Source organism: Oncorhynchus keta, unplaced genomic scaffold (genome assembly GCF_023373465.1).
Source record: "Oncorhynchus keta strain PuntledgeMale-10-30-2019 unplaced genomic scaffold, Oket_V2 Un_contig_269_pilon_pilon, whole genome shotgun sequence".
In the NCBI taxonomy this organism is placed as follows: Eukaryota; Metazoa; Chordata; class Actinopteri; order Salmoniformes; family Salmonidae; genus Oncorhynchus; species Oncorhynchus keta.
The window spans coordinates 610,291-636,360 of NW_026285285.1; the positions used below are offsets into that span (position 1 = coordinate 610,291).

General features: G+C 45.4%; 1 long non-coding RNA gene and 1 pseudogene across 2 annotated transcripts; one reads left to right on the forward strand and one right to left on the reverse strand.

Moving 5' to 3' along the window:
- The first annotated feature begins 1,894 nt into the window (after positions 1-1,894).
- Positions 1,895-16,089, forward strand: LOC127922751 (cleavage stimulation factor subunit 1-like; annotated as a pseudogene).
- Positions 5,839-6,690, reverse strand: LOC127922754 (uncharacterized). Of its 2 annotated transcripts, none has more exons than XR_008112169.1 (3): positions 6,550-6,690; positions 6,241-6,396; positions 5,839-5,930 (listed from the first exon to the last, which is right to left on the reverse strand). It is a non-coding gene; the product is annotated as an uncharacterized LOC127922754 (long non-coding RNA). The 2 variants fall into 2 exon arrangements; XR_008112168.1 differs by lacking the exon at positions 5,839-5,930 and adding an exon at positions 6,024-6,165.
- Positions 16,090-26,070: the final 9,981 nt, after the last annotated feature.

The window sequence follows — 26,070 nt, forward strand, 5'->3', positions numbered from 1 at the left end:
GCATCTTCACAAGGTCCTTTGCTGCTGTTCTGTGATTGATTTGCACTTTCCGCACCAAAGTACGTTAATCTCTAGGAGACAGAACACGTCTCCTTCCTGAGAGGTATGATGGCTGCGTGGTCCCATGGTGTTTGTACTTGCATACTATTGTTTGTACAGATGAACATGGTTCCTGGGTCTTTTGATTTTCCCTGAGTTTGAAGGTAGGCCTTGAAAAACATTCACAGGTACACCTCCAATTGACTCAAATTATAATATAATAATAATAATAATAATATATGCCATTTAGCAGACGCTTTTATCCAAAGCGACTTACAGTCATGTGTGCATACATTCTACGTATGGGTGGTCCCGGGGATTGAACCCACTACCCTGGCGTTACAAGCGCCATGCTCTACCAACTGAGCTACAGAAGGACCACCACCATTATGTCAATTAGCCTATCAGATGCTTCTAAAGCCATGACATAATTTTCTGGAATTTTCCAAGCTGTTTAAAGGAACAGTCAACTTAGTGTATGTAAACTTCTGACCCACTGGAATTGTGATACAGTGAATTATAAGTTAAATAATCTGTCTGTAAACATTTTTGGGAAAAATTACTTGTGTCATGCACAAAGTAGATGTCCTAACCGACTTGCCAAAACTATAGTTTGTTATTAACAAGAAATTTGTGGAGTGGTTGAAAAACGAGATTTAATGACTCCAACCTGACGTCAGTGATCTTCAGGTCGGAAAGTCGGAGCGCTAGAAAGATGCCAGAGTTTCTGACTTGGAACTACGAGTTGGATGACAGTTCAAAACTATTTTTCCCAGTTGGAGATGGCTGATGAATGGCTGATGAATGGCTGATGAATGGTTGATGAATGGCTGATGAATGGCTGATGAATGGTTGATGAATGGTTGATGAATGGCTGATGAATGGCTGGTGAATGGTTGATGAATGGCTGATGAATGGTTGATGAATGGCTGATGGATGGCTGATGAATGGTTGATGAATGGTTGATGAATGGCTGATGAATGGCTGATGAATGGTTGATGAATGGCTGATGAATGGCTGATGAATGGTTGATGAATGGCTGATGAATGGCTGATGAATGGCTGATGGATGGCTGATGAATGGCTGATGAATGGCTGATGAATGGTTGATGAATGGCTGATGAATGGCTGATGGATGGCTGATGAATGGCTGATGAATGGTTGATGAATGGCTGATGGATGGTTGATGAATGGCTGATGAATGGTTGATGAATGGCTGATGAATGGCTGATGAATGGCTGATGAATGGTTGATGAATGGCTGATGAATGGCTGATGAATGGCTGATGAATGGCTGATGAATGGTTGATGAATGGCTGATGAATGGCTGATGAATGGCTGATGAATGGCTGATGAATGGCTGATGAATGGCTGATGAATGGTTGATGAATGGCTGATGAATGGTTGATGAATGGCTGATGAATAGTTGATGAATGGCTGATGAATGGCTGATGAATGGCTGATGTTTTTTTTTTTTAGTTGCCAGTTGTTTGGAGCACAGCAAAAACAGAAATAAGAATGAATAGAAAGGCCATCTCCATTCAAGTCAGTGATGGCATAATGGGTGGACTGGCAGCCATTTTGAGTGTACCCATGCCAGAAAGTAAAAGCCGGAATTGCACCCTTCAATCTGTGCTGTGTGATTTGTTGAGTTAACACAATTTATATTAAATAAAACAAAAATGTCATTGCATGAGCCATCAGTTAGCATCCTTTGAATGAACATTCTACATTACCAGGTAAATCCAACATCAGTTGATAGAACATTCCAAACCATGGAAATGATTGCAACACATTACCAGGCAGCCATTTTGAGTGTACCCGTTTGTTTACCAGCCAGGGTAAGAGCTTCTAATACGTTCTATTCATTGTAATTTCTATGGTCAAAACCCACGCCCCGTTACGTACCGACGCAAAGATGTGATACGTGATGCAAGTGACGCAGTTACGCAGCGCATGCTTTGTAACCCCAAGCGTCCCTTGAACCAAGGCAAAGGTATTTTTGCAACATTTGAAAGGTTTTATGTATGTAGCTAACGTTTCTTTAAGGTTGATACATTTTCTTGATATTATTGTTGTGTTATACATGATCGCAACCAATTAAACCAAGTTTTTAACCCGTTTGGTGCAGTCGTTGCTTGCACAATGTTGGGCTAGCTAGCTAGCAGTAGATAAGTTCAATCAATGCATTTTCATTTAACGTTATTTGATTTTACTTCCCTAAACTCGGTTGGTTATTATTGCAAACATAAGGTGCTTGTTAACAGTTTGTACGGTCTACGATTTATGTTTGTAATGTGAATGTTACGAATGGTTTTTGTCGTAGCTAGCTAGCTACAGCAGCTAATCTTACATTGTAGGTCCCGTTGGTATGCTAACGTTAGTTAAGCAGCCAGTGGGCTTCCATAGTATTCGCATGATAGTTGAGCTTTCTTTGCTAGCTAGTTGAAGTTATAGAAGTTAAAAGTCCATAATAAAAACGTTTTTGATTTGTAGCAAATAATGATGACCATGTTTTGATCAGCCAAGTTCGTTGAAGAAGCCTGAGCGGAGATGTACCGTCCCAAACCGACGCTACGGGACCGACAGCACCTGTACCGGCTGATCATCAGCCAGTTGCTGTATGACGGTTACACCAACATCGCCAACAACCTCATCACGGAGGTGAAGCCACAGAGCGTCGTGTCGCCCTCTGAGAACCTCATGCAGCTGGCCAAGATAGGTGAGTGGGTAGTGGACTAGCTGGTAGGAGAATACTAACTACATAATATATAATGATAATAATATAATAATATATGCCATTTATCAGACGCTTTTATCCAAAGCGACTTACAGTCATGTGTGCATACATTCTACGTATGGGTGGTCCCGGGGATCGAACCCACTACCCTGGCGTTACAAGCGCCATGCTCTACCAACTGAGCTACAGAAGGACCACATGTCTGCAGTGTGTTTTGGAACTATACTGATCCACTGATTCATCCATCCCGTCCTCCCAAGACATAGCGAATGGCGACAGTGTAGTTTGCTAGCTAAATGTCTGTAGTGTTGTGTCACTGTTTTAATCAACTGTATTGCTCCATTCACCCCCAGGCAAGGAGAATGATGACTGTGGTGCACAAGATGGCTCAATGTCTGCAGTTTGATCGGTTGTAAAACTGTATCTCTCCATCCAACCTCCTCTCTCCAGGCATGGAGAATGATGACAGTGCGGTGCAGTATGCCATCGGGCGGTCTGACACAGTGGCACCAGGCGTTGGCATCGACCTGGAGTTTGACGCTGATGTCCAGTCCATGTCCCCGAGGCGTCTGAGTACGAGACTTGTTACGTGACGTCTCATGAGGGGTCCCTGTCGCGTGGCCACCTACAGCCCGGGACGGGCAGCTCATTGCTACGGGCTCCGCAGACGCCTCCATCAAAGTCTTGGACACAGAACGTATGCTGGCCAAGAGTGCCATGCCCATAGAGGTGAGACAGGGGGCTGACATAGTGGTCTTGAATTGTAAAGTGGTGTAGCCTGTATGGACATTGTTTTGCAAACAGTTTGAACATATTTACCTGCCATGTTGCATTATTCAAGTAGGTCAACTTGTGTACAACATGAGTGGGGAGATAATGTAGCCAGACAGATGGTGATGAATGAGGAAGTGGAGCAGGCTCTGCGCTTCGTTTTATAAAGGGGCTGCTCTGATAGACAGACTTGAGCCTCTCGAGACATTTGACAGACCGAATGTAACAAATTCTAGCACCGAAACTTTGTTTTTTGTATCGCAGGAGGGTACAGAAGTTTTGGTATACCATGCAACACTATGATAGAGACCTACCTGTATTTGTCTAATAAGAACGGTGTGCTGTAATAAGACCTAGGTGATCAGAACATTAATGTTCCTGTGTGTTCTAGGTGATGATGAATGAGACAGCCCAGCAGAACATGGAGAACCACCCTGTGATCAGAACACTGTACGACCACGTGGATGAGGTCACGTGTCTGGCATTCCACCCCACGGAACAGATCCTGGCGTCTGGGTCACGTGACTACACCCTCAAACTGTTTGACTACTCCAAGCCCTCTGCCAAGAGACAACTCAAACATGTACAGGTAACAGAGGCGGGGCCTTTGGACGGGTAGCAACAGAGGCGGGGCCTTTGACGGGTAGCAACAGAGGCGGGGCCTTTGGACGGGTAGCAACAGAGGCGGGGCCTTTGACGGGTAGCAACAGAGGCGGGCCTTTGACTGGTAGCAACAGAGGGGCCTTTGGACGGGTAGCAACAGAGGCGGGGCCTTTGGACGGGTAGCAACAGAGGCGGGGCCCTAGCAACAGAGGCGGGCCTTTAGGCGGGGACGGGTAGCAACAGAGCGGGGCCTTTGGACGGGTAGCAACAGAGGCGGGCCTTTGATCGGGTAGCAACAGAGGCGGGGCCTTTGGACGGGTAGCAACAGGCGGCCTTTGCAACAGAAGCAACAGAGGCGGGGCCTTTGGACGGGTAGCAACAGAGGCGGGGCCTTTGGACGGGGTAGCAACAGAGGCGGGGCCTTTGGACGGGTAGCAACAGAGGCGGGGCCTTTGACGGGTAGCAACAGAGGCGGGGCCTTTGGACGGGTAGCAACAGAGGCGGGGCCTTTGGGCCCGGGTAGCAACAGAGGCGGGGCCTTTGGACGGGTAGCAACAGAGGCGGGGCCTTTGGACGGAGTAGGGTAGCAACAGAGGCGGGGCCTTTGGACGGGTAGCAACAGAGGCGGGGCCTTTGGACGGGTAGCAACAGAGGCGGGGCCTTTGGACGGGTAGCAACAGAGGCGGGGCCTTTGGACGGGGTAGCAACAGAGGCGGGGCCTTTGGACGGGTAGCAACAGAGGCGGGGCCTTTGGACGGGTAGCAACAGAGGCGGGGCCTTTGGACGGGTAGCAACAGAGGCGGGGCCTTGGACGGGTGACGGGTAGAGCGGGGCCCGGGTAGCAACAGAGGCGGGGCCTTTGGGCGGAGGTAGCAACAGAGGCGGGGCCTTTGGAGGCGGGCCTTTGGACGGGTAGCAACAGAGGCGGGGCCTTTGGACGGGTAGCAACAGAGGCGGGGCCTTTGGACGGGTAGCAACAGAGCGGGGCCTTTGGACGGGGTAGCAACAGAGGCGGGGGCGGGTAGCAACAGAGGCGGGGCCTTTGGACGGGTAGCAACAGAGGCGGGGCCTTTGGACGGGTAAAGGTAACAACGTTCTCCTCTCAGATTGTCTGTTTGTGTAGACAGTGATGGGAGCTGGGGGGGTGCAGAACCATTAGAAAACAGGAAGTTGTGTTGAGTAGAGATATCAGGGATTTGGGCAGAACCTATAGAAAACGGGAACAGGCGTGCTGGCCTGGCGGGGCAAACCTGTGGTATCATATTACTACTTGGTGAGAATTGGCTTTTTATCACATAGTTAGTAAAATGTTGGTATTGTGACAATTCTCCTCTGAAAAGAATGTAATTGTCACCTTTTTGAGCCCAGCAGTTAGCAACCCTGGATTAGATATACTAACAGTAGTGTGTCTCTGTGTCTGCTCCCCACAGGAAGCAGAGATGCTGCGTGCCATCTCCTTCCACCCGTCAGGTGACTTCCTTTTGGTGGGGACACAGCACCCGACCCTCCGCCTCTACGACGTTAACACCTTCCAATGCTTCGTCTCCTGCAACCCTCTAGACCAGCATACTGACACCATCAGTGGAGTCAACTACAACCCTAATGCTAACAGGTAACCCTGACCTCTAACCCTCTAGACCAGCATACTGACACCATCAGTGGAGTCAACTACAACCCTAATGCTAACAGGTAACCCCTGACCTCTAACCCTCTAGACCAGCATACTGACACCATCAGTGGAGTCAACTACAACCCTAATGCTAACAGGTAACCCCTGACCTCTAACCCTCTAGACCAGCATACTGACACCATCAGTGGAGTCAACTACAACCCTAATGCTAACAGGTAACCCCTGACCCTCTAACCCTCTAGACCAGCATACTGACACCATCAGTGGAGTCAACTACAACCCTAATGCTAACAGGTAACCCCTGACCTCTAACCCTCTAGACCAGCATACTGACACCATCAGTGGAGTCAACTACAACCCTAATGCTAACAGGTAACCCCTGACCTCTAACCCTCTAGACCAGCATACTGACACCATCAGTGGAGTCAACTACAACCCTAATGCTAACAGGTAAGTGACCTCTAACCCTCTAGACCAGCATACTGACACCATCAGTGGAGTCAACTACAACCCTAATGCTAACAGGTAACCCCTGACCTCTAACCCTCTAGACCAGCATACTGACACCATCAGTGGAGTCAACTACAACCCTAATGCTAACAGGTAACCCCTGACCTCTAACCTCTAGATCAGCATACTGACACCATCAGTGGAGTCAACTTCCACAACCCTAATGCTAACAGGTAACCCCTGACCTCTAACCCTCTAGATCAGCACACACCATCAGTGGAGTCAACTACAACCCTAATGCTAACAGGTAACCCTGACCTCTAACCCTCTAGATCAGCATACTGACACCATCAGTGGAGTCAACTACAACCCTAATGCTAACAGGTAACCCCTGACCTCTAACCCTCTAGACCAGCATACTGACACCATCAGTGGAGTCAACTACAACCCTAATGCTAACAGGTAACCCCTGACCTCTAACCCTCTAGATCAGGTATTCCCAAACTGGGTGCAATGCTACCGTGGAGTACGCCGAATAAAAATGTCATTCACTTTTTTCCCTCCTTTTAAAAAAAAAATATTTTTCTTCACGTGTTCAAAAAGTCCATTGATATTTTCAAAACGGGCCATACATCTGGGTGAGGTTTTTTTTTTTCTCGCCTGAGTAACCGTTTCACTGCCAAAAATACAGTTAAACCATCCAGTGTTCAGCGTGTTCCACAACACAATGTCAAAAACAGGTAACCTAGTTCAATAATTAACATCCAATCACATTAACCGTTACTCATCCAATCACATTAACGTTACTCATCCAATCACATTAACCGTTACTCATCCAATCACATTAACCGTTACTCATCCAATCAATTAACCGTTACTCATCCAATCACATTAACCGTTACTCATCCAATCACATTAACCGTTACTCATCCAATCACATTAACCGTTACTCATCCAATCACATTAACCGTTACTCATCCAGTCACATTAACCGTTACTCATCCAATCACATTAACCGTTACTCATCCAGTCACATTAACCGTTACTCATCCAATCACATTAACCGTTACTCATCCAATCACATTAACCGTTACTCATCCAATCACATTAACCGTTACTCATCCAATCACATTAACCGTTACTCATCCAATCACATTAACCGTTACTCATCCAATCACATTAACCGTTACTCATCCAATCACATTAACCGTTACTCATCCAATCACATTAACCGTTACTCATCCAATCACATTAACCGTTACTCATCCAATCACATTAACCGTTACTCATCCAGTCACATTAACTGTTACTCTCTCACGGGAAACCTTCACTCTTGCACAGACATTTAGAAAAGAAACATGACAACTTGAAGAACAAGCCACTGGAGTTTTTCGAATGTGAATAAGTATGATTTTTGAGTAGTAAGACATGTATAAAAGCAACAGATACCACTAAGAAGGGGCTAGAAGCATCTTATACGGTGAGCTACCGAGTGGCTAAGACAGGCAAGACCCATACTATTGTGGATATGGCTAAGACAGGCAAGACCCATACTATTGTGGATAAGGCTAAGACAGGCAAGACCCATACTATTGTGGATAAGGCTAAGACAGGCAAGACCCATACTATTGTGGATAAGGCTAAGACAGGCAAGACCCATACTATTGTGGATATGGCTAAGACAGGCAAGACCCATACTATTGTGGATATGGCTAAGACAGGCAAGACCCATACTATTGTGGATATGGCTAAGACAGGCAAGACCCATACTATTGTGGATATGGCTAAGACAGGCAAGACCCATACTATTGTGGATATGGCTCGGACAGGCAAGACCCATACTATTGTGGATATGGCTAGGACAGGCAAGACTCATATATTGTGGATATGGCTCAGACAGGCAAGACCCATACTATTGTGGATATGGCTCAGACAGGCAAGACCCATAATATTGTGGATATGGCTCAGGACAGGCAAGACCCATAATATTGTGGATATGGCTAGGACAGGCAAGACCCATACTATTGTGGATATGGCTAGGACAGGCAAGACCCATAATATTGTGGATATGGCTAAGACAGGCAAGACCCATAATATTGTGGATAAGGCTAGGACAGGCAAGACCCATACTATTGTGGATATGGCTCAGACAGGCAAGACCCATACTATTGTGGATATGGCTCGGACAGGCAAGACCCATACTATTGTGGATATGGCTCAGACAGGCAAGACCCATACTATTGTGGATATGGCTCAGACAGGCAAGACCCATACTATTGTGGATATGGCTCAGACAGGCATGACCCATACTATTGTGGATATGGCTCAGACAGGCAAGACCCATACTATTGTGGAGGATATCATTCTTCCTGCTGCTGAGGATATAGCTGGGGCAATGCTGGGGGAAAAGGCCCAAATAAACTATACAGACTATGTCTTCATCAAACAACACTATTTCATGATGCATCAGTGACATGGTAGGAGATGTTTGAAACAATTACTGCTTCGCATACAAGCCAGTGAATTATACGTGTTACAGCTGGATGAAGAAGACATCCTCTTGACACCAGGACAACAAGCGAGGATATAACATTTTTTATTTTTAAGTATTGGACAGCTTTGACATCAAATGGACTTTGGTGGTCAAGATGTGTTAGTATCTGTACAGATGGCGCAAAAGCCATGACAGGAAGACCTAGTGGAGTGGTAACGTGCATGCAAGCAGTTGCTCCCGATTCCACTTGGGTACACTGCAGCATCCACCGAGAAGCTCTTGGGTCACTGCAGCATCCACCGAGAGGCTCTTGGGTCACTGCAGCATCCACCGAGAGGCTCTTGGGTACACTGCAGCATCCACCTAGAGGCTCTTGGGTACACTGCAGCATCCACCGAGAGGCTCTTGGGTACACTGCAGCATCCACCGAGAGGCTCTTGGGTACACTGCAGCATCCACCGAGAGGCTCTTGGGTACACTGCAGCATCCACCTAGAGGCTCTTGGGTACACTGCAGCATCCACCTAGAGGCTCTTGGGTACACTGCAGCATCCACCGAGAGGCTCTTGGGTACACTGCAGCATCCACCGAGAGGCTCTTGGGTACACTGCAGCATCCACCGAGAGGCTCTTGGGTACACTGCAGCATCCACCTAGAGGCTCTTGGGTACACTGCAGCATCCACCGAGAGGCTCTTGGGTACACTGCAGCATCCACCGAGAGGCTCTTGGGTACACTGCAGCATCCACCGAGAGGCTCTTGGGTACACTGCAGCATCCACCGAGAGGCTCTTGGGTACACTGCAGCATCCACCTAGAGGCTCTTGGGTACACTGCAGCATCCACCTAGAGGCTCTTGGGTACACTGCAGCATCCACCTAGAGGCTCTTGGGTACACTGCAGCATCCACCGAGAGGCTCTTGGGTACACTGCAGCATCCACCTAGAGGCTCTTGGGTACACTGCAGCATCCACCTAGAGGCTCTTGGGTACACTGCAGCATCCACCGAGAGGCTCTTGGGTACACTGCAGCATCCACCTAGAGGCTCTTGGGTAGACTGCAGCATCCACCGAGAGGCTCTTGGGTACACTGCAGCATCCACCCAGAGGCTCTTGGGTCCACTGCATCATCCGCCCAGAGGCTCTTGGGTAGACTGCAGCATCCACCTAGAGGCTCTTGGGTACACTGCAGCATCTACCGAGAGGCTCTTGCTGCCAAGGAAATGCCTGACAGCTAGAAAGATGTTTTGGCCCCTGAAACATTGTGTATTTTCTGCGTTATGCAATGATATAGGCAGTGACCATGTAACGCTTTTACAACATACAGAAGTGTGCTGGTTATCAAGGGGCAAAGTATTGACACGTATTTTAATTGAGAGACGAGTTTAAAGTTTTCTTCACTGACCATCATGTTCACTTGTCTGACCGCTTGATGATGATGAGTTTCTCACACGACTGGCCTATCTGGGTGATGTTTTTCTCACCTGAATGATCTGAATCTAGGATTACAGGGACTCTCCACAACTATATTCAATGTGCGGAACAAAATTGAGGCTATGATTAAGAAGTTGGCGCTCTTCTGTCTTCATTAACAAGGACAACACACAGGTCTTCCTGTCCGGTTCATAAACATTGAACATGTTATCAAAGACCAGATTTAAACTGAGAATAGTCTGAATAGTGAAAATATGATCACTTGATGAGAGAACAGCGTGTGCAGCCTGGGGAACAGAGCACAAGCCTTTTTAGTGACTTTGTCAAATCCTCATTCAGCCCACTACACTATATTTACAGGTGTATGTGGGTCCCTCTTCAAGTTAGTGGATTCTGCTATTTCAGCCACAGCCGTGGCTGACAGGTATATACAACCGAGCACACAGCAATGCCATCTCCATAGACAAGCATTGGCAGTAGAATGGCCTTACTGAAGAGCTCAGTGACTTTCAATGTGGAAGCAGAAATGTCTAGGAGCAACAATGGCTCAGCTGTGAAGTGGTAGGCCACACAAGCTCTGACGGGACCACTGTCCTCGGGTGTGACTGTCCTCGGAGTGTGACTGTCCTCGGGTGTGACTGTCCTCGGGTGTGACTGTCCTCGGGTGAGCTGTCCTCGGGTGTGACTGCCCTCGGGTGTGACTGCCCTCGGGTGTGACTGCCCTCGGGTGTGACTGCCCTCGGGTGTGACTGCCCTCGGGTGTGACTGCCCTCGGGTGTGACTGCCCTCTGCTGTCCTCGGGTGTGACTGCCCTCGGGTGTGACGGGTGTGACTGCCCTCGAGTGTGACTGTCCTCGGGTGTGACTGTCCTCGGGTGTGACTGTGTGACTGTCCTCGTGTGACTGCCCTCGGGTGTGCGGGTGTGAAAACTCAAAGTGTGACTGTCCTCGGGTGTGACTGTCCTCGGGTGTGACTGCCCCGAGTGTGACTGTCCTCGGGTGTGACTGTCCTCAGTGTGACTGTCCTCGGGTGTGACTGTCCTCGGTTGCAAACTCACTACTGCCCCTGGAAGCAATGTCAGCACAAGCACTGTTCGTCGGGACCTTCATGAAATGGTTTTCCATGCAGCCACACACAAGCCTAAGATCACCACACGCAATGCCAAGCGTTGGCTGGAGCTGTGTAAAGCTCGCTGCCTTTGGACCCTGGAACCCAGTGGAAACGCTTTCTCTGAGGTGATGGTTCACCATCTGGAAGTCAAACGGATACATGTGGGTTTGGCGGATGCCAGGAGAAGCGACCTGCCCCAATGCATAGTGCCAGCACCTGTGAAGTGTGGCGGAGGAGGAATAATGGTCTCGGGTTGGTTTTTTTTTAATGATTCTTGCTAGGCCCCTTAGTTCGTGAAGAAGATCTGGAGTTTGGGGAAGGCCCTTTCCTGTTTCAGCATGACAATGGTGCACAGGGTCCATACAGAAATGGTTTGTCAATCGGTGTGGATGATCATTTATAATTAGAAAAACCGTTATCCTTTTTTATCCCTAATTTGGTGATATATTATTATATATTATATTATTATTATTATTATTATTATTATTATATTCACTTGGCTCATCGCTACACCTCCCCAACGGGCTTGGGAGAGGCAAGGTCGAGTTATGTGTCCTCGAAACAACCTGCCCAAAACCCACGCTTCTTAACACTTAAGCCAACTGCATCAATGTGTTGGGAGGAACGCCGTTCAGTGAGCGACCCAAGCCAGCTTGCAGGTTCCGGCCACGCCACAAGGAGTCGCTAAGCGCAATGAGCCAAAGAAAGCCCCCTGGCCACACCCGAGCGACACTGGGCCAATTGTGCACCGTCCTAGGATTCCCGGTCATGGCGGCTGTGACAGCCCTGGGATCAAACCCCATCTGTCTTGACACCTCAACACTGTGATGCAGTACCCCAGACCGCTGCCACTCGGGAGGCTGTGGTGTGGAAGAACTTGACTGGCCCGCTGCACAGAGCCCTGACCTCAACCCCATCAAATCTTTGATGAATTGGAGCATGGAACTGTGAGCGAGACCTTATCACCCAACATCAGTACCCAACCTCACTAATACTCTTGTGGCTGGATGGAAGCAAGTCCCCGCAGCAATGTTCAACATCTGGTAAACCTTCCCAGAATAGTGGAGGCTGTTATAGCAGCAAAGGGGGTCCAACTCCCATATTAATGACTTCCCAGAAGACTAGGGGCTGTTATAGCAGCAAGGGGACCAACTCCATATTAATGCCCATGATTTTGAAATGAAATGTTCGATGAGCAGGTGTCCACATCGGCCAATCAATCGGTATGGCCGATTAATTAGGAGCCCATTCAAGTTTTCATAACGATCGGGAAGTCTGTATTTTTGGGCGCCGTTTTGCCTGTTTATTATTATTTTTACACCTTTATTTAATCTTTATTTAACTAGGCAAGTCAGTTAAAAACACATTCTTATTTTCAATTCCGCCCTAGGAACAGTGTGTTAACTGCCTTGTTCAGGGCAGAGCGACAGATTTTCACCCTGTCAGCTTGGGGGATCAATCTTGCAACCTTACAGTTAACTAGTCCAACGCAACAACGGCCACCTGCCTCTCTCTCGTTGCACTCCACAAGGAGACTGGCTGTTAGGCGAATGCAGTAAGCCATTAAGTTGCTAGCTAGCATTCGCTTATCTTATAAAAAAACAATCATAATCACTAGTTAACTACACATGGTTGATGATATTATCTAGCGTGTCCTCGTTGCATATAATCTGACTGAGCATACAAGTATCTGAGTATCTGACTGAGCGGTGGTAGGCAGAAACAGGCGCGTAAACATTCATTCAAACAGCACTTTCATGCGTTTTTTTTTGCCAGCAGCTCTTCATTGTCGTCAAGCATTGAGCTGTTATGACTTCAAACCTATCAACTCCCGAGATGAGGCTCGTGTGACCGAGGGTGAAATGGCTAGCAAGTTAGCGTGCGCTAATTATCGTTGTTGCTGGTTCGAGTTCAGGGAGGGGCCCGAGGGAAAGGACGGAAGCTATACTGTTACACTGGCAATACTAAAGTGCCTATAAGAACATCCAATAGCCAAAGGTTAATGAAACCCACAAATGGTATAGGGGAAATAGTCCTACATTCCTATAATAACTACTTACATGGCACATATTTTACATGGAACAAATTGTACTTTTACTTCTCCAACACTTTGTTTTTGCATTATTTAAACCAAATTGTATGTTTCTTTGTTTACTTGAGATTAAATTGATTTTATTGATGTATTATATTAAGTTAAAATAAGTGTTCATTCAGTATTGTTGTAATTGTCATTATTACAAAATAAATAAATAAAATCGGCCGATTTTTAAATCGGTATCGGCGTTGAAAAAATCATAATCAGTCTCTAGTCTACATGCTTGTGGTCATGTAGTGTATCTTTTGATTTCTAAGACATTCTAAGGTTAGTATTATTCACAACTAAAGTTACCATGCAGAATAAATCTAGCATTGAGGACCAGTTTCAAATCATCACTATTATGCTCAACGTAGCCACTTCATATAAGTACTCGCCCCGGGAATGAGGAAAAATATCCTCTTTTATTCCAGCTACGTTTAATTTTCTCATTCTATAAAATAATGGCAATATCTTGTCTGCTAAATGAACAGGTCTATAGCCAGATAACATACAGTATCTAGTCTGATAAATAGTCTACAGTCTAGCCAGATAACATACAGTATCTAGTCTGATAAAATGAACTAGTCTACAGTCTATAGCCAGATAAAATACAGTATCTAGTCTGATAAATGAACAAGTCTACAGTCTATAGCCAGATAACATACAGTATCTAGTCTGATAAATGAACTGGTCTACAGTCTATGCACATGACTGTAAGTCTGATAAATGAACAGGTCTGATCTAGTCAATAGCATATATTATTATGATAAATGAACAGGTCTACAGTCTATAGCCAGATAACATACAGTATCTAGTCTGATAAATGAACAAGTCTACAGTCTATAGCCAGATAACATACAGTATCTAGTCTGATAAATGAACTAGTCTACAGTCTATAGCCAGATAACATACAGTATCTAGTCTGATAAATGAACAAGTCTACAGTCTATAGCCAGATAACATACAGTATCTAGTCTGATAACATACAGTATCTAGTCTGATAAATGAACTAGTCTACAGTCTATAGCCAGATAACATACAGTATCTAGTCTGATAAATGAACTAGTCTACAGTCTATAGCCAGATAACATACAGTATCTAGTCTGATAAATGAACTAGTCTACAGTCTATAGCCAGATAACATACAGTATCTAGTCTGATAAATGAACTAGTCTACAGTCTATAGCCAGATAACATACAGTATCTAGTCTGATAAATGAACTAGTCTACAGTCTATAGCCAGATAACATACAGTATCTAGTCTGATAAATGAACAAGTCTACAGTCTATAGCCAGATAACATACAGTATCTAGTCTGATAAATGAACAAGTCTACAGTCTATAGCCAGATAACATACAGTATCTAGTCTGATAAATGAACAAGTCTACAGTCTATAGCCAGATAACATACAGTATCTAGTCTGATAACATACAGTATCTAGTCTGATAACATACAGTATCTAGTCTGATAAATGAACAAGTCTACAGTCTATAGCCAGATAACATACAGTATCTAGTCTGATAAATGAACAAGTCTACAGTCTATAGCCAGATAACATACAGTATCTAGTCTGATAAATGAACTAGTCTATAGCCAGATAACATACAGTATCTAGTCTGATAACATACAGTATCTAGTCTGATAAATGAACAGGTCTACAGTCTATAGCCAGATAACATACAGTATCTAGTCTGATAAATGAACAAGTCTGATCTATAGCCAGATAACATACAGTATCTAGTCTGATAAATGAACTAGTCTACAGTCTAGCTCTAGTCTGATAAAAACAGGTCTACAGTCTATAGCCAGATAACATAGCAGGCCAACTCATATTCTGTTCTTCTGAAATACATTTTCTTCATATAGTGTTTCTTTAGACCTGCCTAAAATAAATAAATGAGTTTATTGTGATGGTGTTTAATCAGGTGATTTATTAGACTTGAAAATGTAGCTGTTTATAAGGTGCATCATCAGAAAGCTTGAATGGAGGCCTGGAGATGATCAACATGTTTATGTTCATTAATGGTCCCAGTACCGTGAGACTGGCAGTCTTCTGCTTGACAATAACCAGCTGACAGAGATATAACTGCCACAGCCCTTAGGTCCCAACACATGACCTTAACCCTGACAGAATATAACTGCCACAGCCCTTAGGTCCCCAACACATGACCTTAACCCTGACAATATAACTGCCACAGCCCTTAGGTCCCCAACGCGTATAACCCTGACAATATAACTGCCACAGCCCTAAGGTCCCCAACACATGACCTTGACCTGACAATACCTTTGCCACAGCCCTTAGGTCCCCAACACATGACCTTAACCCTGACAATATAACTGCCACAGCCCTAAGGTCCCCAACACATGGCCTTAACCCTGACAATATAACTGCCACAGCCCTTAGGTCCCCAACACATGACCTTAACCTGACAGTGTCAACAGGTGGGTTCACTAGACACTGGCTCAGTCCTGACCCATGACCTTAACCCTGACAGTGTCAACAGGTGGAGTTCACTAGATTGGCGCAGTCCCTGACCCATGACCTTAACCCTCTGCTCATTCTGTGTCTCCAGCTATGTGACGTGCAGTAAGGACGGCAGTATCAGAAGCTGTGGGACGGGCGTGTCTAACGCTGTGTGATGACGTTGATAAGGCCCATGATGGGGCGGAGGTCTGCTCCGCTGTCTTCTCGAAGAACTCCAAGTCACGTCCTCTCCACGGGAAAGACTCTGTCGCCAAACTGTAAGGAGATCTCCACCGGGCTGGTCAAATACCTGGTAACCTCTTACCCAGCCCCTTACCACAGACACTAGCCTTAACCCCCAGACACTAGCCTTAAGCCTTACCTATCTCCCCTAAGATGAGTGTGATTGAGGAATAGACAGGGAGAGGCTGAGGTGTTCTGGGGGTGTTGGTGTCGTGGTCCTTCTGTAGCTCAGTTGGTAGAGCATGGCGCTTGTAACGCCAGGGTAGTGGGTTCGATTCCGGGACCACCCATCGTAGAATGTATGCACACATGACTGTAAAGTCGCTTTGGATAAAAGCGTCTGCTAAATGGCATATTATATTATATTATATTATAATCGGTATGGCCGATTTAATTAGGGACGATTTCAAGTTTTCATAACAATCGGTATTTTGGGGCGCCGATTTCTGTTTTTTTTTTAAATATATATCTTTATTTATTTTTATCTGTTATTTAACGAGGCAAGTCAGTTAAGAACATATTCTTATTTTCATTGACGGCCTAGAAACAGTGGGTTAACTGCCTGTTCAGGGGCAGAACGACAGATTATTACCTTGTCAGCTCAGGGGTTCCAGTCTTGCAACCGCACAGTTAACTAGTCCCACGCTCTAACCACTGCACTCCACGAGTAGCTTGCCTGTTGCGCGAATGTAGTAGACGCCAAGGTAAATTGCTAGCTAGCATTAAACTTATCTTATCAATCATAATCACTAGTTAACTACTAATCCAGTTTAGCAGGCAATATCAACCAGGTGAAATTGTCATTTCTCTTGCGTTCATTGCACGCAGAGTCAGGGTATATGCAACAGTTTGTGCTGCCTGGCTCATTGCGACCTAATTTGCCAGAATTTTACGTAAATATGAAATAACATTGAAGGTTGTGTAATGTAACAGAAATATATTTAGACTTAGGGATGCACCCGTTAGATAAAATACCGAACGGTTCCGTATTTCACTGAAATAATAAAAGTTTTGTTTTGAAATGATAGTTTCGGATTCAATCATATTAATGACCAAAGGCTTGTATTTCTGTGTGTTATTATTAAAGTCTGATTTGATAGAGCAGTCTGACTGAGCAGCAGCAGGCCCGTAATCATTCATTCAAACAGCACTTTTGTGCGTTTCGCCAGCAGCTCTTCACAAGCACAGCGCTGTTTAAGACTTCAAGCCTATCAGCCTAATGGCGGTGTAACCAATGTGAAATGGCTAGTTAGTTAGCTGGGTGTGCGCTAATACTGTTTCAAACGTCACTCGCTTTTAGATTTGGAGTAGTTATTCCCCTTGCGCTGCAAGGGCGCGGCTTTCATGGGTAACGATGCTTCGATGGTGGCTGTTGTCGTTGTGTTCCTGGTTCGAGCCCAGGTAGGGGCGAGGAGGGGGACGGAAGCTATACTGTTACACTGGCAATACTAAAGTGCCTATAAGAACATCCAATAGTCCAAGGTTAATGAAATACAAATGGTATAGAGGGAAATTGTCCTGTAAATACTATATTAACTATAACCTAAAACCTCTTACCTTGGAATATTGAAGTCTCATGTTAAAAGAAACTACCAACTTTCATATGTTCTCATGTTCTGAGCAAGGAACTGAAACGTTAGCTTTTTATCATGGCACATATTACTTTCTTCCCCAACACTTTGTTTTTGTATTATTTAAACCAAATTGAACATGTTTCATTATTTATTTATCTGGGGTGGTGTTGGTTGAGTCAGGACAAAGAGAGAGGAGTGGTCTGGGGTGGGTTGAGTGAGGTCTGGGGTGGGTTGAGTCAGGACAAAGAGAGGTCTGGGATGGGTTGAGTCAGGACAAAGGGAGGTGGTCTGGGGGTGGGTTGAGTCAGGACAAAGAGAGGTCTGGGATGGGTTGAGTCAGGACAAAAGAGAGAGGGTTCTGGGGATGGGTTGAGTCAGGACAAAGAGGAGGTCTGGGGTGTTTTGAGTCAGGACAAAGAGAGAGGAGGTCTGGGGTGGGTTGAGTCAGGACAAAGAGAGAGGAGGTCTGGGGTGGGTTGAGTCAGGACAAAGAGAGAGGAGGTCTGGGGTGGGTTGAGTCGGACAAAGGAGAGGAGGTCTGGGATGAGTTGAGTCAGGACAGAGAGGAGGTCTGGGGTGGGTTGAGTCAGGACAAAGGAGGTCTGGGATGGGTTGAGTCAGGACAAAGAGGGGGCTGGGATGGGTTGAGTCAGGACTAAGAGAGAGGAGGTCTGGGGTGGGTTGAGTCAGGACAAGAGAGAGGAGGTCTGGGGTGGGTTGAGTCAGGACAAAGAGAGGAGGTCTGGGGGGTTGAGTCAGGACAAGAGAGAGGAGGTCTGGGGTGGGTTGAGTCAGGACAAAGAGGAGGTCTGGGGTGGGTTGAGTCAGGACAAAGGGAGGGTCTGGGATGGGTTGAGTCAGGACAAAGAGAGGAGGTCTGGGGTGGGTGGAGTCAGGACAAAGGGAGAGGTCTGGGGTGGGTGGAGTCAGGACAAAGGGAGAGGTCTGGGATGGGTTGAGTCAGGACAAAGGGAGAGGTCTGGGATAAGGTTGAGTCAGGACAAAGAGAGAGGTCTGGGGTGGTGTTTTGTTTGAGTCAGGACAAAGTTACTCTGATGTGGAATCATTCTTGCCCTGCTTATCCGTGTGCGTCTTCCTCCCGTCAGGTGCTGGTCTGAGTGGCTGCCAGATGCATCGTACCCCAGGGTGTGTTCAACCACACAGAGGACTATGTTCTGCTGCCTGATGAGAGAACCATCTCTCTATGCTGCTGGGACTCCCGATCTGCAGAGAGGAAGAACCTTTCTGTCCCTGGGTCACAACAACATGCGTCCGCTGTATCGTCCACTCCCCCACCAACCCAGGGTTCATGACCTGTAGTGATGACTTCAGGGCCGGCTTTACTGGTACAGACGTACTACCACCGACTGAGACCCTCTGTTGTACCTCTGGCCCCTCTGTACCAACACACTACCACAGAGCCCAAACAAAATCCCTCACCACTGAGGAAACCCCCATTGACGACGACTCCACAGCCAAACGGCTCCTTACCTGACACTGGACAGCATCAGGGTCCTGCAGCCTCAGACGTTACAACAAACCGTGTCGAGTTGACTACCCTGCCTCCATCTTGGACTGGATTTCAGTGGCGCTAGTGGAGTCTTTCTGATGACTCTGTAATGGCTTGTCATGACTGTAGTACCCAGGTATGACAGCCAGGCGGCCGTGGTTTGACCAGTGAGTTCTATCTGGGCCCTGGTTTCACCATGGTGGGGAGCCATGTTGGCAGAGAACACAGCTGATTGGCGGCTGATTACATGAACAGCGTTGTTGGGAATAGTAATCATTAACTAATCTTCTAGATATTTTGAAAACCGTGAGCAACATGCTCAGTAATACGTTTCTTTAATCGTTTGGTAAAACAACTCTGTCGTTGAGTTTGTGGTTTTCCACTTTTTGTTTTGGTCTTTCTGATGTTTCACATTTTATTAAAACATTGACTAAAATACGTTTTCCTGTCAGTTCTTTGACTCGAAATTGGTCTTGAAAATCTTAAGACTTAAAATGTTCTAGTATAAAGTTAAATGTTGTATAGTATAGAAATATGCACTGTTGTTCTATAGCACCTGAGTAATTATTTTCCATGGAGGTCACATTAGAATATATTTTTTGCCCAGAATCGCGCGCGGCAGGAAGCCTAGTGGTTAGAGAATGGACTAGTAACCTAAAGATCGAGTCCCCGAGCTGACAAGGTACAAATCTTTTTGTTCTGCCCCTGAACAAGGCAGTTAACCCACTGTTCCTAGGCTAGTTAACCCATTGTTCCTAGGCAGTTAACCCCTGTTCCTAGGCCAGTTAACCCACTGTTCCTAGGCCAGTTAACCCACCGTTCCTAGGCCAGTTAACCCACTGTTCCTGTGGCCAGTTAACCCACTGTTCCTAGGCCAGTTAACCCACTGTTCGAGGCCAGTTAACCCACTGTTCCTAGGCTAGTTAACCCACTGTTCCTAGGCTAGTTAACCCACCGTTCCTAGGCTAGTTAACCCACTGTTCCTAGACCAGTTAACCCACTGTTCTAGGCCAGTTAACCCACTGTTCCTAGGCCAGTTAACCCACTGTTCCTAGGCTAGTTAACCCACTGTTCCTAGGCTAGTTAACCCACTGTTCCTAGGCCAGTTAACCCACTGTTCCTAGACCAGTTAACCCACTGTTCCTAGACCAGTTAACCCACTGTTCCTAGACCAGTTAACCCACTGTTCCTAGACCAGTTAACCCACTGTTCCTAGGCCAGTTAACCCACTGTTCCTAGGCCAGTTAACCCACTGTTCCTAGGCCAGTTAACCCACTGTTCCTAGGCTAGTTAACCCACTGTTCCTAGGCCAGTTAACCCACTGTTCCTAGACCAGTTAACCCACTGTTCCTAGGCCAGTTAACCCACTGTTCCTAGGCCGTCATTGTTATTTTCAATGTGTTCTTAACTAACTTGCCTCGTTAAATAAAAATACATTTAAAAAATCATATTACAGGATTATACATGTGTATGACTGACAGATATATCTGTAAATCACGTCCAGATATGCTACTTATTTGACTTTTTAACATGCACAGAAATAAACCATGTTCTCCTTGTGGTAGGTATTTATTATTAAAATGAACTACATGGGAGGCGAAGTACACTGTGCATTCAGCACCACGGACAGGACTCTTGGTAACGGGTAGTTATGCACAAAAACACAAGAGAGAGAGAGCTCAACATTACATTTAAACTACTCATTGTGAGGTGTTACGTCTCTGATGGGCATTGACTAGAGCAGTGAAGGCAGGTATAGTTTCTGAAACTGCTCAGGATTGTTGAGAGGTGAGAGTCAGTAAGAGATGATTTGTGCCTTGACTTATGTTTCATCACTGAAAATGTCTTCACATACATAGGTTGACCCAAACAGTACAAACATCTTCTGAGCATGACTCCTAATCTTTGGAAAGCTTTGTTCATCGAGAGACTCATAGAAGCTCGTCAGTGGCATTGTTTTGAATAGTTCTCCAAGATGGATCAGCTCAAGTTGCAGGTCAGTGGGAGCGTGGTCCACATTGAAGGTGAAAGGAGAGGAAACCAACAGCATGACATTTTCCAACACGTTGAAATCCTCAAAACAATGACAACTGGTCATGGTGAGCAGCAGCGATGTATACTGGTCATCTGATAGGGAACAGACTAGTAGTGTCATCTGATAGGGAACAGACTAGTAGTGTCATCTGATAGGGAACAGACTAGTAGTGTCATCTGATAGGGAACAGACTAGTAGTGTCATCTGATAGGGAACAGACTAGTAGTGTCATCTGATAGAGAACAGACTAGTAGTGTCATCTGATAGGGAACAGACTAGTAGTGTCATCTGATAGGGAACAGACTAGTAGTGTCATCTGATAGGGAACAGACTAGTAGTGTCATCTGATAGGGAACAGACTAGTAGTGTCATCTGATAGGGAACAGACTAGTAGTGTCATCTGATAGAGAACAGACTAGTAGTGTCATCTGATAGGGAACAGACTAGTAGTGTCATCTGATAGGGAACAGACTAGTAGTGTCATCTGATAGGGAACAGACTAGTAGTGTCATCTGATAGGGAACAGACTAGTAGTGTCATCTGATAGGGAACAGACTAGTAGTGTCATCTGATAGGGAACAGACTAGTAGTGTCATCTGATAGGGAACAGACTAGTAGTGTCATCTGATAGGGAACAGACTAGTAGTGTCATCTGATAGGGAACAGACTAGTAGTGTCATCTGATAGAGAACAGACTAGTAGTGTCATCTGATAGGGAACAGACTAGTAGTGTCATCTGATAGGGAACAGACTAGTAGTGTCATCTGATAGGGAACAGACTAGTAGTGTCATCTGATAGGGAACAGACTAGTAGTGTCATCTGATAGGGAACAGACTAGTAGTGTCATCTGATAGGGAACAGACTAGTAGTGTCATCTGATAGGGAACAGACTAGTAGTGTCATCTGATAGGGAACAGACTAGTAGTGTCATCTGATAGGGAACAGACTAGTAGTGTCATCTGATAGGAAACAGACTAGTAGTGTCATCTGATAGGGAACAGACTAGTAGTGTCATCTGATAGGGAACAGACTAGTAGTGTCATCTGATAGGGAACAGACTAGTAGTGTCATCTGATAGGGAACAGACTAGTAGTGTCATCTGATAGGGAACAGACTAGTAGTGTCATCTGATAGGGAACAGACTAGTAGTGTCATCTGATAGAGAACAGACTAGTAGTGTCATCTGATAGGGAACAGACTAGTAGTGTCATCTGATAGGGAACAGACTAGTAGTGTCATCTGATAGGGAACAGACTAGTAGTGTCATCTGATAGGGAACAGACTAGTAGTGTCATCTGATAGGGAACAGACTAGTAGTGTCATCTGATAGGGAACAGACTAGTAGTGTCATCTGATAGGGAACAGACTAGTAGTGTCATCTGATAGGGAACAGACTAGTAGTGTCATCTGATAAGGAACAGACTAGTAGTGTCATCTGATAGGGAACAGACTAGTAGTGTCATCTGATAGGGAACAGACTAGTAGTGTCATCTGATAGGGAACAGACTAGTAGTGTCATCTGATAGGGAACAGACTAGTAGTGTCATCTGATAGGGAACAGACTAGTAGTGTCATCTGATAGGGAACAGACTAGTAGTGTCATCTGATAGGGAACAGACTAGTAGTGTCATCTGATAGGGAACAGACTAGTAGTGTCATCTGATAGGGAACAGACTAGTAGTGTCATCTGATAGGGAACAGACTAGTAGTGTCATCTGATAGGGAACAGACTAGTAGTGTCATCTGATAGGGAACAGACTAGTAGTGTCATCTGATAGGGAACAGACTAGTAGTGTCATCTGATAGGGAACAGACTAGTAGTGTCAATCTGATAGAACAGACTAGTAGTGTCATCCTGATAGGGAACAGACTAGTAATTAAATCTGATAGTGAACAGACTAGTAATTGTCATCTGATAGGGAACAGACTAGTAGTGTCATCTGATAGAGAACAGACTAGTAGTGTCATCTGATAGGAACAGACTAGTAGTGTCATCTGATAGGGAGCTGACTAGTAGTGTCATCTGATAGGAACAGACTGAGTAGTGTCATCTGATAGGGAACAGACTACACCCAAGCAAAGGGCACTGCGTTCATCCACCTCTGGCCTGCTGTCATCTGATAGGAAACAGACTAGTAGTGTCTGCTCTGGATAGTGAAACAGACTAGTAGTGTCATCGATAGGAACAGACTAGTAGTGTCATCTGATAGGAACAGACTGCAGTGTCATCTTAGGGAACAGACTAGTAGTGTCATCTTCTAGGGAACAGACTAGCAGTGTCATCTGGATAGAGAACAGACTAGTAGTGTCATCAATTTAGGGAACAGACTAGTAGTGTCATCTGATAGAAACAGACTAGTAGTGTCATCTGATAGGGAAACAGACTAGTAGTGTCATCTGATAGGAACAGACTAGTAGCAGTGTCAGAAGGTCATCTGATAGGAACAGACTAGTAGTGTCATCTGATAGGGAACAGACTAGTAGTGTCATCTGATAGGGAACAGACTAGTAGTGTCATCTGATAGGAAACAGACTAGTAGTGTCATCTGATAGGAACAGACTAGTAGTGTCATCTGATAGGGAACAGACTAGTCAGTGTCATCTGATAGGGAACAGACTAGTAGTGTCATCTGATAGGGAACAGACTAGTAGTGTCATCTGATAGGAACAGACTAGTAGTGTCATCTGATAGGAACAGACTAGTAGTGTCATCTGATAGGGAACAGACTAGTAGTGTCATCTGATAGGGAACAGACTAGTAGTGTCATCTGATAGGGAACAGACTAGTAGTGTCGTCTGATAGGGAACAGACTAGTAGTGTCAGAAGGTCATCTGATAGGGAACAGACTAGTAGTGTCGTCTGATAGGGAACAGACTAGTAGTGTCAGAAGGTCATCTGATAGAGAACAGACTAGTAGTGTCATCTGATAGGGAACAGACTAGTAGTGTCATCTGATAGGGAACAGACTAGTAGTGTCATCTGATAGAGAACAGACTAGTGGTGTCATCTGATAGGGAACAGACTAGTAGTGTCATCTGATAGAGAACAGACTAGTAGTGTCATCTATAGGGAACAGACTAGTAGTGTGTCATCTGATAGGGAACAGACTAGTAGTGTCATCTGATAGTGAACAGACTAGTAGTGTCAGAAGGTCATCTGATAGGGAACAGACTAGTAGTGTCATCTGATAGGAACAGACTAGTAGTGTGTCATCTGATAGTGAACAGACTAGTAGTGTCAGAAGGTCATCTGATAGGAACAGACTAGTAGTGTCAAAGGTCATGTAGAGAACAGACTAGTAGTGTCATCTGATAGGAACAGACTAGTAGTGTCATCTGATAGGGAACAGACTAGTAGTGTCATCTGATAGGAACAGACTAGTAGTGTCATCTGATAGGAACAGACTAGTAGTGTCATCTGATAGAAACAGACTAGTAGTGTCATCTGATAGGAACAGACTAGTATGTCATCTGATAGGAACAGACTACACCCAAGTAGTGTCATGCGTTAGGAACAGACTAGTAGTGTCATCTACCATGAGGAACAGACTAGTAGTGTCATCTGATAGGAACAGACTAGTTCGCTGTCTGGCCCTGATAGGGAACAGACTAGTCAGTGTCAGGAAGGTCACCTTCCTGATAGAACAGACTCTTCAAGTGAATCACCTAGGATAGTAGTAACAGAAGGTCATCTGATAGATTTAGACTAGTAGTGTTCCAGAAGGTCATCTGATAGCAACAGACTAGTAGTGCTCAGAAGGTCATCTGAAAGGACTTACAGACTAGTAGTGTCATCTGATAGGAACAGACTAGTAGTGTCATCTGGATAGAGAACAGACTAGTAGTGTCATCTGATAGAACAGACTAGTAGTGTCATCTGATAGGGAACAGACTAGTAGTGTCATCTGATAGGAACAGACTAGTAGTGTCAGAAGGTCATCTGATAGGAACAGACTAGTAGTGTCATCTGACAGGGAACAGACTAGTAGTGTCATCTGATAGGGAACAGACTAGTAGTGTCATCTGATAGAACAGACTAGTAGTGTCATCTGATAGGGAACAGACTAGTAGTGTCATCTGATAGGAACAGACTAGTAGTGTCAGAAGGTCATCTGATAGGAACAGACTAGTAGTGTCAGGTCTGATAGGAACAGACTTAGCATTGTCATCTGATAGGGAACAGACTAGTACTGTCATCTGATAGGGAACAGACTAGTAGTGTCAGAAGGTCATCCCATAGGGAACAGACTAGTAGTGTGTCATCTGATAGAACAGACTAGCAGTGTCATCTGATAGGAACAGACTAGTAGTGTCCTGATAGGAACAGAAGGTCATCTGATAGGAACAGACTAGTAGTGTCATCTGATAGGAAACAGACTAGTAAGTGTCATCTGATAGGGAACAGACTAGTAGTGTCATCTGATAGAAACAGACTAGTAGTGTCATCTGATAGGAACAGACTAGTAGTGTCATCTGATAGGGAACAGACTAGTAGTGTCATCTGATAGGGAACAGACTATTAGTGTCATCTGATAGGGAACAGACTAGTACTGTCATCTGATAGGGAACAGACTAGTAGTGTCATCTGATAGGAACAGACTGGTAATTGTCATCTGATAGGAACAGACTAGTAGTGTTATCTGATGGGAACAGACTAGTAGTGTCATCTGATAGGGAACAGACTAGTAGTGTCATCTGATAGGGAACAGACTAGTAGTGTCATCTGATAGGGAACAGACTAGTAGTGTCATCTGATAGGAACAGACTAGTAGTGTCATCTGATAGGAACAGACTAGTAGTGTCATCTGATAGAGAACAGACTAGTAGTGTCATCTGATAGGGAACAGACTAGTAGTGTCATCTGATAGGGAACAGACTAGTAGTGTCATCTGATAGGGAA